At 36.4% G+C, this 12,148-nt stretch overlaps 1 protein-coding gene across 1 annotated transcript in view; it reads right to left on the bottom strand.

The window, feature by feature from the left end:
- EYA4 (EYA transcriptional coactivator and phosphatase 4) overlaps positions 1 to 12,148 on the bottom strand; it is a 241,911-nt gene that overhangs the window by 167,825 nt on the left and 61,938 nt on the right. The window lies entirely within an intron of this gene.

Genomic DNA, 12,148 nt, shown 5'->3' with positions numbered 1-12,148 from the left:
CTACATTTTATAAATATTTGTCAGTGGAAGAAAATTCTAAATAAATTTTAAATAAATGACATATAGTAGATATATTTTACTTCTACATATATTTTATTTTCTACCTAAAAGCAATCAGATTATTTAAATCAGGTATTTTTTTCTCTTTAGTGAATGCTAATGAGTGTTATCATTTATTGAACACTTATACCATGTGTCAGAAGATTATCTACATTTATCTGAACAAATCCCTATAACCATTCACTGTGATAGGTAACATTAGCCCCCACAATAAAGACAAGGATACTTAAAGAGTTTAATTTGCCCATGGTCATACAGCTAGTAAATGGTAGAGCAGGAATTTAAACCCAAGTCTATGTGACTCCAAATAATAATAATAATAACAATAATAGCAACATATTTGAAATGCTCCAAGTATCTTAGAAATATTGCATCATTTAATCCTTACATAACCAACCCTATAAAATTGTTTACTCTTAATAGTACTATTTTAAAGATGAGAAAACTAGGCATAGAGAGGTTAAATAATCCTCCCACTACTAAGGTGTAGTACTGGGCTTTAGTGTCAGGCAGTTCAACTTCTGGGTACTACTCTGAACCTCTGCACTAAGATTGCTTTCTGAAAGACTTTAATTTAGCCCTTTATCCAAAAAGATTACATCAGTTATGTAAATGATCCTGACTTTTGTTAAAAGTCTACCAGCTTGACCCATATGTAAGTGACACTGACAAGTGTCTAAGAATTTTTTCCATTTCACATTTACTATCCTGCCCAACCTATCATGAGGACAATCACCATGGATTCCTATCTTGTCCTTGAGAATGTAGCATGTCCTCTCTCAAGTCCCTATGCACAGGAAGAAGTCTCTATAGACTGACTTTGTAATAAAAGAATGATACTACTACATGGCCTTCCTAGAAATTTTCTGATACAAAAGACAAAGCATCACATGGTCAATTTAAGGAACTGGATCAAGTATTTTGACTCTAGAATTGCAAAAAAATAATTTGGAAGCAGAAAGCCTCCTAATACGCCCTTATTGCTCAGGAAAAACAATCCATTTAGCCTTATTTTTATCTGCTGTTAATCTCAAATTGCTCCGTATGTACCATGACCAATATGAGATCACACTAGTCCTTTCCTCTGGCTTTAATTTATTTTGGATATCTTTGAGCACTGATTATAAGTTTCCATGAAAATATATTTTAGTGCAAGTTTTATTTGTAATTTAGCTAAGAATGACTGTAAAATGTAGTGGTTTGAACAAAAAATCAAATTATGTGTCACTCTACTGAAAAGAAGCAACATCTCTACTTTGGCATAACTCACGGTGGGCTGAGGGTGAAGACTTGAGCCTTCAGGAACACGTGCCCATGAGAGGTCCAGGCCTGGGGACAGGGAGGACGGAAGTCTGCAAGAAAGCCCGAAGGGGCTGGGCCAGGCTGGCACTGAGAGCCTAGCAAGGCCAAGGAATGGAACTGGGCAGCACTACAGGAGCCCACGACACCACCAGCACTCAAAGAACAGAGTTAGTTGAGGGCTATCTGCCCGTTAAGAGCACCATTTCAGCCACAGTGAAGGTATGAGGAAGATAATCCAGAGCTCTGGAGAACAGTGAATCACCGCGCCCAGGCAGGCAGGCATGGCCCGATCCCAGCAGCGCAAGAGAGTCCTGTGAACCCAAGGCAGGGAGGAGGGGCTCCAGTTTGCCAGTCACACAGTCCTGCCCAGATGTGGGTATTAATAATGCTAATGTTGATAGTAACAAAATGGTCCACATCAAGAAGACATATACCAAGAAGATATGATATTCCAACTCTCTCTCTCTCTCTCTGTGCATGTATATACATATATATGCCCCAGTGTCCCCAGACCTACGTGGCACCAGTCACAGCAGTGGAACTCATGCCACACCCTGCCTGTGTATAGGGCAAGAACCCCCAGAGTGAGTCAAGCTCCCATCAAGATTGGCTCTGGACCCAGGCTGCTCTGGGCGGAAGGGTGAAGGGCACCACTGCCTCCACATATGAGGGAAGAGGAAAGAGGGATGGAGGCCACACACCTCTTCCCAAATCTGAACTTGGAAAGATGTACGGAAGTCCTCTCAAGCTCTTCCTAGAAGATGTGTGAAGCATAACAGGCAAAGCCATGGACCACGCAGCAGGAACCTGCAGATAGAGCATTACGACAGGGCTAGCCAGAGAAGGTGGCGGAGGACACAGAAGGCTTGGGTGGGGAAGGGGACCAGCAAACTGCAGCCTGTTCCCATGCTCCTATTGGTCCAGCTGAGCCAACAGGAAGCTCACAGCCACACCCTTTTGTTTTCTCCTTGCCGATGGCTGCTTTCTCGCTGCAATGGCAGGGCTGAGCAACTGCAACCATGAGTCTATGGCCTAAAACACAAAGCCTAAAACATTTACCTCTGGCCCCTTACAAAAAACGTCTGCTGACCCCTACCTTAGAGAAATAGCAGTCTTTCTAGATGTAAACGTATAAATGAAAATAAGTGCAAACAATGAAAATTTAGAATTGTAAGGTTTGAAAGGACAGACCATAAAAATGTCAAAAGGTCAATCTTCATGACTTGACAGCTAACCCTCCCTAATGAGATGGATCACACAGATGTGTTATCAGCAATAGCAATTCCGATACTAACAAAGTGGTCCACACCAGTAAGTTATACACCAATGAGAAATGGTATTTGTTCTCTTTCCCTACCAACATGTTAACCATCCACAAGATTATATCAGTCCTTTCTTCTTGGAATCGTAATCCTGTTCCCGTAAAGTTTCCACTGCTACCTGCCTAATGTGCACGCTGCCCTGGCCACACTCTGCCTATTTGATTCATGGATCCCTGGCTGCCACAGTGGGCACCTCACTTGATGGGCTAACCTGGCATCCTATAAATGTGCCAGCCGGCTTTAGGAGATTAGACCACCTCTGACAAAATGATTATTGAAATATGCTCCTTAAATTTTCAAGAAAAACTAAAAAAACTTGAAAGAAGAGACTGAATTTATTAATTTGATTTTTTTAAATACTGGCTGATTTCCCAATGAAAAAAACTTTCTTTTAATTTATTATTATTATTGAGAATCTATACCCAAGGAAGTTCATGCAATCTTTCATTCACTAGTATTTACTCAGGGCCTTGAGTTATACTGGCAACCAGTTGGGATCAGAGAAACAACCTGGTATTGGTTTTCTATCTCTTCACTTTCACAGGGATCCTCTATTTTCCCAATACTTCAGACACACAGTAGAATAACTTTATAGATTTATTTTACAGAAAAAGAAAAAAGAATTCATAAAACATAAATAGAAACTACAATTACATATTTCATAAGAAAGAAAAACTTTTAAATGAAAAATATTTGAAAATAGAAAGTTGGTGAATCAAGTATTATATGATACCTCTTCTTCTCCCTGCCCCCTGGGCAAAAAAAAAAAAAAAACCCAGAAGTTTAGGATATTCAAAGATTTTAAATTTCTTCTGTTTCCTTCAACATTATAGAAGCTGAAATGAAATTGTATTAATAAGTAAAGCTTCTAATTACAGACATTATTCAAAATTATATTTGCAGTAGTAGAACACAGTATGTTTTTTGCCATATAAAGAGATGTACTGTATAATAATTAATATACTTTCTCTAATTTAAGAATTTTAACTATGTTTCTATTATGAAACTACAGAATGAATGTTTTGATAGCAGTGGAGAATATATATGCATTATATATGAAGTGGTGTCCAATTTTCAAGTTGTCTTTGAAAAGCTGAAGGGCTGATCTTCAAAGGAAGAAAAAAAATCAATAATGTTTGAACTTGTTCAAATGGAAATGGAAATTTTAAAAATTTAATGGAGGGTGAGTTTTAATCCCCAAAAGTTCTCATTATGTGAGAAATAAGAGTGGCCACCCAGATATCCAGATATTATATCCTGTAACTTTTTATAGATCTATATTAAGAACCTCGTGTTAGTACCAGCCCTTCTTTGAGATTTGTCTTGAGAGGGGGACTATTAAGCATTTGTAAAAATACAGAAATAATTGAGATAATTTCCTTATTAATTTTGACTGCATTAGCATATGAAACCTGTTACTGGAAAACAAAATTTCAAACACATTCACCCTTGATGTATTCACTCCTATTCCTTTTCTCTCTCTCTCTCACATGTGTGCACACACCCACAACAATCTTTTCTTGCACTAGAAACTCATTATCAACTATTAAGTTATTACATATATGCAAAAATTGCACATTTTTACTGAGCTACTTGGTGATACTAGTAATTCCAATTTTAGTAAGAAATAAAAGGCATTGTGTTGGGATTTGATAACTGCTCCTATTAACCAAAGTTTACTAATTTTTCAGTCTGTAATTCAGATTAAAATGTCAACACACTGTATCTGATTAAAATTTCTGAAAGAACCAGCAACAGAACATTTTTACTTTTTTTGAAATTCAAACTAAAACACCTAGGCAACACTCTGCAGTTCTGAGTCTCAGAGCCCTTCTTGGAGCCATTTTAATTCTTAATGTCTTAATTACTTGCACTTATTAAATAATTGAAACCCTCTAACAAACAAAAGATGAGATGGCTCTTCTTCTATCTGACCAACATTATGGCAGGAGCTTGTTCTAAAAGAAGAAAAACAAGAATTATGTTGGCCTGGGGAGATATGCTAATGAGTAGAAAAATTTAAAGCCTGTATTCATCATTAGTTTTTGATCCTTACACACAAACACACACATACACACGTGAACTTTGTATTTATATATAGACATAGATATATAGAATGAAATGAATTTTGTCCCGAGAAACTCATAATACTTATATGTAGAAACAATCACTAGAATCATAAGCTCTCAAAGACGGTAGGGTAATTTGAGATCATTTTGTCACCTCTCACCAGTAGCAGGCACGTGTGGGAGACATGAATTCTGTTATCTCACAGAAATTCTAAAATGTGTTTGCATTATATGAACCTTTTATTTTGTTAGCTTTAATTAAAATTCTATATATTGGCTTACTTAGTATTTACAATACAAAACAGCTGTGAATTTCTCATGTATGTCTATTTACAAGATTCGCTGGGAAGTTTAGTATACTATAGCAGACAAGATCTAGTATCATACAATGTGCCTACCAACTTTACCTCAGAATCAGCTCCTACCACTGACATTCTTCCTGTGTCTGTTCTTGCGAAATTACACTCAACTACCATGAGATGTAGTACTATAAATATTTTAGAGTACTATATATATTTGCTGAAAAAGTTCTTGCATAACATTAGTATTGGATTTACACATACCTCATACTTCTTTCTCAGCAGCATTGTACTCCAAGTTTCCAAAGACTACTGGCCTTTATACTTATAGAACAGTAATCACGTTTTTCTTGTAGGAAAAGCCATTTTACAACTCTGGGTGGAGTACAGAAATCAATGGAAAGACTGTGTATGATAATGAATCACAAATATTCATATCTAAAAATTAAAGGAGGACAGTCCTTTCATAGCAGTCATCATACAATTCTACATTCCTGCACTGGCTCTGCTTACTCTTATTGTCCTACATTACTACTAATAGTGTCTTTCACTCTCAAAAGTATCTCAGTTTGAGTAATAAATGGGACAGCTCTCAATCTAAATAATCAATGCTACCCTGTAACTTTTTTCTCAGTAATTAGTCTAGCTTCAACTTCTAATCATGATGCTCTCACATATTCAATCACTGACATACACCCTCTGGCTCAAAACCCACGGCAGTGATAAATACAAGATGAAAATATAAAGTCATAAAGCCGTAACTAAGATTTTTCCAATATGGTAAATATCTTTAGGCAGAAAATGGAAAAGTGGGAAGGAAGGAGGAGGCCCATGCACCCTCTGGCCTCTCAGTCCAGGACATGCAGGAGCTGGACTTCTGAGCATCACAGGCTGAAGGAGCTCAGCACACTAGAGGACCACACCCAGGATGAGTGGCGGAAACTCGGAGCTAGTGTGGGGCTCCTTTGCCTACCTCACATCCAATTTCATCTAACTGTGAAGGATGTTGGGGAGAAGAAAAAACTTTTGCTGAAATTCTCCCACTCGAAAAATTTGTATACTAAAATTCCAAAACACAGGAAAAGAAATCCTAATCCTAAGAAATACAACCAATAAAATCAACCAAGTAAGATATGAATTTTTTTCTCCATATGAAATTACTCTGATGGAAGCTATTTTAGGATTGCCAAACAGATAAGGAAGGGGAAAACTTCCTGCCCTCCTCCCTCAAAAAGGAAATTTTTGCAAGCAACAATTGATAGAAATTTTAAAAGAACAGAAGATATAAATATTACAAATTAAAAATGCTGAAAAGGAAATTAGAAACTGTTGAAGTGATACAGTGAATGATATGCAGCACAACTGAGAGGCTCCGTCATACATCTGATAGGAATTGCACAAAAAGAGATTGTAGATAAAGACAGAGAAAACAATATCTGGACATATAAAAGTTAAGAACTTCAATAAAGTTATATAATTATTCAGATCAAAAATTTATTCTAAATACCACATAGGAGAAATAAAGCTAAATCAGTACTTAGATATAATATAATAAAAATGTAAAGAAGGTTAAGTATCAAAAGGCACTATAAAGAAATAACAGATTACTAATAAAGGACCAACCAATACACTGACAGCAGTTTCTTACCAGCAACGATATGTCATTCATTCAAAAAAAATTTTTGTTTACTGTGTTCCAGTTAGAAAACAATAGTGCTCAGGAGAAAATAAATTCTAATCTGGGCTGTTACATCCAGCTACAGGATTATTAAAAAAAATAAAATTAAAATAAAGCCAACCTTAGACCACCACTGAGTCAACTATTTAAGGATCCACTTCAGTATACAGAAAAATGAATCCATAAGGATGTAACAGGCTAAAAAAACAACAGATAAAATGTAAATTTAACTGTTTAATGTAAAATAAATAATTATATTACATTTTAAAAAGATAAAACCAAATTCAAACAATGATAATTATTCAGTGAGTGTTTATAACATGCTAAGGTATGCTCAGGAAGAGGATGTAAATACAGATTAACTGTAAATTTTTTAAATGAATAACAATTTATGCATATTTTAAAAGTAAAAGTGATCCCTAAAGAAAGAAAACTATGGTGTACAGATTTCAAATAAGCAGAGACAAATAAAATGAAACATAAAAAGCTTTCACAATCCAATAGAAAGCAAGAAGGGAAAAAAGGATCAAAAAACAAAAAAGGATGGTCATAGAAAACTCAAAAGAAAGTAATATAAATAAATACAAACATGCTTACAAACACAATAAATGTAAATAATAAATTCCCTATTCAAATATAGAAATTATCAGAACTATTAATATTTTTAAAATTAAAAAATAAAACCTACTCTGATTACAAGGGACATCCTTAAAACAAAGCCATGCAAAACAAGTTTTTTAAAAATGAGAATGTGGGGCTGAAAAGAGGAATAGCCAACTAATACTAACCAAAAGAAAGCTGATACAGCAATGTTGATATAAAAAAATAACATTTAAGTCAAAAAAAGCATTAATTCTGGCAAAAAGGAACATTGTTCAATAACCAAAGGGGAAATCTACCAAGAAAATGTAATAATTACACATTTGTATGCACAAGCAACACAACCTCAAGGTATACAGAGTAAAAATTGACAGTTACACAGTAAAAAAAAAATGTGCAGTCATAGGGAAGATTTTTACTCATCCAGTTTCATGACAATTACAGATTTGCGTACATCTAAATGCTGACGGCTGGTTCTAAGCACAGAAGCACAACTGCCTGCTTACGCTAAGTTATAAAATTCTCAATCTTTAAAAAGATACCACCATGTGGATATCTTCAAAGATCCAAGCAAAGCCCTGAGGATGAAGAACTTCTCCCCCATAAGAGTAGTGAAGAGAGGCTTTCTGAGATCTAAAATTTGGTCGGGGAGGTGGGAGAGGGAAAGAGGACATGGGCTTTTATTCTGCACAGATGGATCCACACCATACCCATCAGGAGGAGGGGACTAGATGGCATGGCCTTTGAGCTGCCTGCTGCAAAGGTGGCCTCCTGTAAGCAAATTCACTGCTTGGACACAACTCCACAGACTCACATGGGCTTTAGAATTGTGTGTTACGCTCAGATGATCACATTAATACAGTGTCAACTGCGCAAAGAAAGTGAAAGAAGAAAGTAGAAAACACAGTTCAGGACTTACAGGGAAACTCAAAATTAAAAACACTTGGGTATAAATGAGAGTATTAGGTAAAAGTAGGTATGAGAGATATCTATAGCAGTACAGAACATGTTCAGGTATGCTGTATGCCTGCAAGGGCCATCAAAGCTGCTGAAGTAACTAAATTAGTTCAGGGGATTCTGGATGGTGAACAGAAGAATTTTTTAAAACTATTTTCTCAGTCAGGAGGGATATGGTTATCAGAATTTTAAAAAGCACCTAAAAATAGAATAAGCCAAGTACAAATTTTATCAGGGAGGAAGGACAGAGTAGATATGAAGGTGAAGACATGGCACCACAGGAACTAGGATGTGAATTAGGACAAGCAAAGAGAAAGCCATTAGTTTTTGCTTACCTTGACAGACAAGCCACAGTTTGCTTTAACAGTTTATTCACTGCCAGAAAAAAAATCCTTACATCAAATTCCAAACAATCACCAAGGCCCACTGATATCTAGAATTTCAATTTTAAATATGTAATAATTCCCTTCATAATTTCCCCTTTAAAATCTACCCTCAGTGAAGCCAATAAACAAGAACCAGTCACACCCAAAGAAGGGTCCAACCCTTACCACAAGGCAGAGACTTAAATTGCTCATAAATCGCCATGCTTTAGGAAAAACAAAAATCCCAACTGAATAACTGAAGCGCTGGTACATCACTGTCATGAAGATCAACAAACAAATACAAGTTAATTCTACAAACACGTGTATTTATTTTCAGAAACTGCATGAAAAAGGCAAGTTTTGTCACAAGGTAAGTAGTATGGTAGCACTTGTGTAAGAGATAGAATACATATAAATGGATGGGTGGATGGATGAATGGATGGATGGATGGATAGGTGGATAGGTAGATGGGTGGGTGGATGGATGGATGGATAGGTGGATGGACAGGTGGGTAGGGGGATGGATATGTGACAGAATGGGTGAGAGAGGAAGGGTGAATGGATTGGTGGATGGAAAGGGATGATTGAGAGTGAGATTAAAAATTATCATATAAAAATTCAGACAGATATATACCTATTAGGTCGTTATCACTTAGAAAATAGGAGCGACATGATGAGAAGATATCATTTCTCTTTTATTTCATACATTTAAAAACATTTATACTCCAGAACATTGAAATGTATTATTTTATAATTATGTTTATACTTACTAACCTAAGCATACTTATTCCAAATAATGGTATAGGAAGGATATTAACTTAGAGTTTTGTTAAATTTGAATAATTTTAATATAAAACTAAAAAGGGAGATCAGAAATGCATTATTATTAGTACAGATACAAATAATAATAAAATCATAAGTACTGTGGTCATAGTGCTTGCCCCAGAAGAACAGATGGCTGGGTTTGTTATAGCACACTCAATTTCATCACTGCTTGCTGAGCAGCTAAATTAGTCTTCAGCCATCTATTTACGTGGGTTGTTGTAACGGTGTTCCTCAAATGAAGTTGAAATTCTTTGAAGCATCATGAAGATCTGCAGACACCTGCTATTTGGTAGTTACAGGTGGGTACTATGAGCTATTGAAATGAGCTGCCCACAGGTATCTCTATTTCTTAATGTTCTAAAGCTTTTTGACCTTTTGATAGGCCAAGAGAATAAATGGAGCTGTACAGTTCTGAGCAGCTGTTTTAAGGTGATATCACTAGCTGGTGTAGACTCTGTCCCTCTTAACCCCCATTCTGTCTCTCTCTGTCATTTTCTTTCTTGATCCAAAATGAGCAAAGGATGTACAGGAGGCCTCGATGGTCCAAAATGAATAAAGCAAGCCTAGGCTTCTACACAGCAATGGAAAAAAACAACATAAGCCTCTAGGGCACAGGGACAGTCAAGGAGTGACTACATGCTGGACCTACAGCAAGGCCATCAGCCGCAGTTAGGAAATAGATGGTCAGAGTCCTAACTCCAGCTGGTGGGCAGCTATATGCATCTGTTGGCATGGTTTGAACAAGAGGCAAAACACAGTCTTAATGAATTGCCACATATAAGCAAGGAAGGGCGGAAGAGGGGTAGAGTAGAAAATCAGTGGAAAGTAACTAAACAAGAAAATGGCAGTCATAGAATTGGTACCTAATTACTTTATTAGTTCTAAAGCAGTATTTCAATTAATCACGAGTATTAGTTTAAAGAGCTTGAGTACTCAACGTCTAAGAAACTATGAACTATAAAACAACCCCATTAGCCAGAAAAATCTGCTCTAACATACATTTGCTTTAACTAATAGCTATGCTAAAACCTATTTAAGTTGCTGATTATAGAACTCTCATATTGATTATGGTTGTATAAATAAGACTGTAAGATTTTTACCCTTAGGGATTATAATCATGCATGGTGAGAGGATTGTACCTAAGAATCTAAGGAAACAAATAAGTGCAGCTTATCTATTTTTAATAAGATCATCAAATTATTGACACATTTTATAATATTAAAGAAATCCCTAAATAAACCTTCACTAATATTAACTATTTGCTGAGAAAAAGAGTAAAGCTTCCAGGCTTTTTTAAAAAAAGTAGGGAGTTTTCATCTTACTGAAGTGAGAATTAGGAAGGGCCTCTTCAGCAGGAATACAAATCACCATACCCACCTACAAGGTAACATCAGGGGAAGGCAGTCCTTGAGCCCTGCCAGGGTCTACAAGACAGCCTAAGGGAAAGCAGAAGTGCTTCCTGGAGTGTGTGCTGCCTAGTGTCACAGCTTGCTCCAGTTAGCCAGGCCTTGCTGCTGACACTTTGAAAAACACTCCGTTCCTGTTGATTCTACATCTCCCCCTTTTCCGAAGGTACCACACAGTGGCTGCCACTCTATTCCAATATAAATTTCTATTAGGAAATGCAAAAGATCTTTCCAGTAACACAAATTTTAGCAGTTGAAAAGAAAAATGCTTTTAAAGTGAATTAAAATAAAAACCCATATACTCACGATCTTACGGTAGAACACATTTCTCACCATGATTCAGTTCCCCAAGCTTCCTGTTTGTGTCCAGACATAGTTTAAATTTTTACTTCTATTCCAAGGCCCTGTGAATTTGCTTCAGTCACCCTAATCACTTCTGTTCCTAATATTTCTTTAATATCTTTCCACTTTCCTATCAGTGGCACTTGTCTTGCATTAATCTTTTTTGACCATTTCTTTGGAAGAATTTTCAGCAAATTTTCTGAATTTAAGAATATCTGACAAACTTCATATAAAAGTAGTTTCTTTTTTCCTTCTTGCTCAACAATTTCCCACAAAATTATTATTTTAATGTAATTTTCTCAATTAAAAAATGAATTTACGTATGATTAAAGAAACGGTTGAAATTGCCATAAAAGAAGAGAAAAATCTTCCACTTTCCCAGAAAACACTTGGTTTTAACACTTGATGGGTTTCCAAAAGCACTGGGAAAATATTCTATAAAAAACAGACTCTGTGGTTGCTGTCCTGAATAATATCTGCAGCCGCCCCTGACTACACAGCTGTGCAGGCCAAGTGTGATTTAGTGGCCTCAAAAATGAAATTCTGTGCCGCTTCAGCAAGCACAGATCTTTATTGTCCAGGGGTTCCATCAACCACGTTCTCCACGAGACTGGCTCCTTTCCACATGGGTGAATTTCCCCTTAGCTTAGACATGTGGTTTCACTGAGGGTAGCTCGGGAGACGCAATAGTTTATATAGAATGTTCTTGTAAAGCTGTGTTAGAAAGTCACTCACCACCCAAAGTTACACACCCATATTAGATGAGGAGGAAAAACAGGGTGACTCCTGAGGTTGGTTCATCATGGATTCCAATTTCAGCTAGAAATTTCCATTGGTTTGGAGTTCCTATCACCACTAAAAGGAGAAAGCTATGTAATACTTTATATCATCCTATAAAATGTTTTATGGGCTAAAAGTGTTTTG

The sequence above is a fragment of the Lemur catta genome, chromosome 2, assembly GCF_020740605.2.
Source record: "Lemur catta isolate mLemCat1 chromosome 2, mLemCat1.pri, whole genome shotgun sequence".
Taxonomy (NCBI): Eukaryota; Metazoa; Chordata; class Mammalia; order Primates; family Lemuridae; genus Lemur; species Lemur catta.
This window is presented reverse-complemented; position numbering and strand designations above follow the sequence as displayed.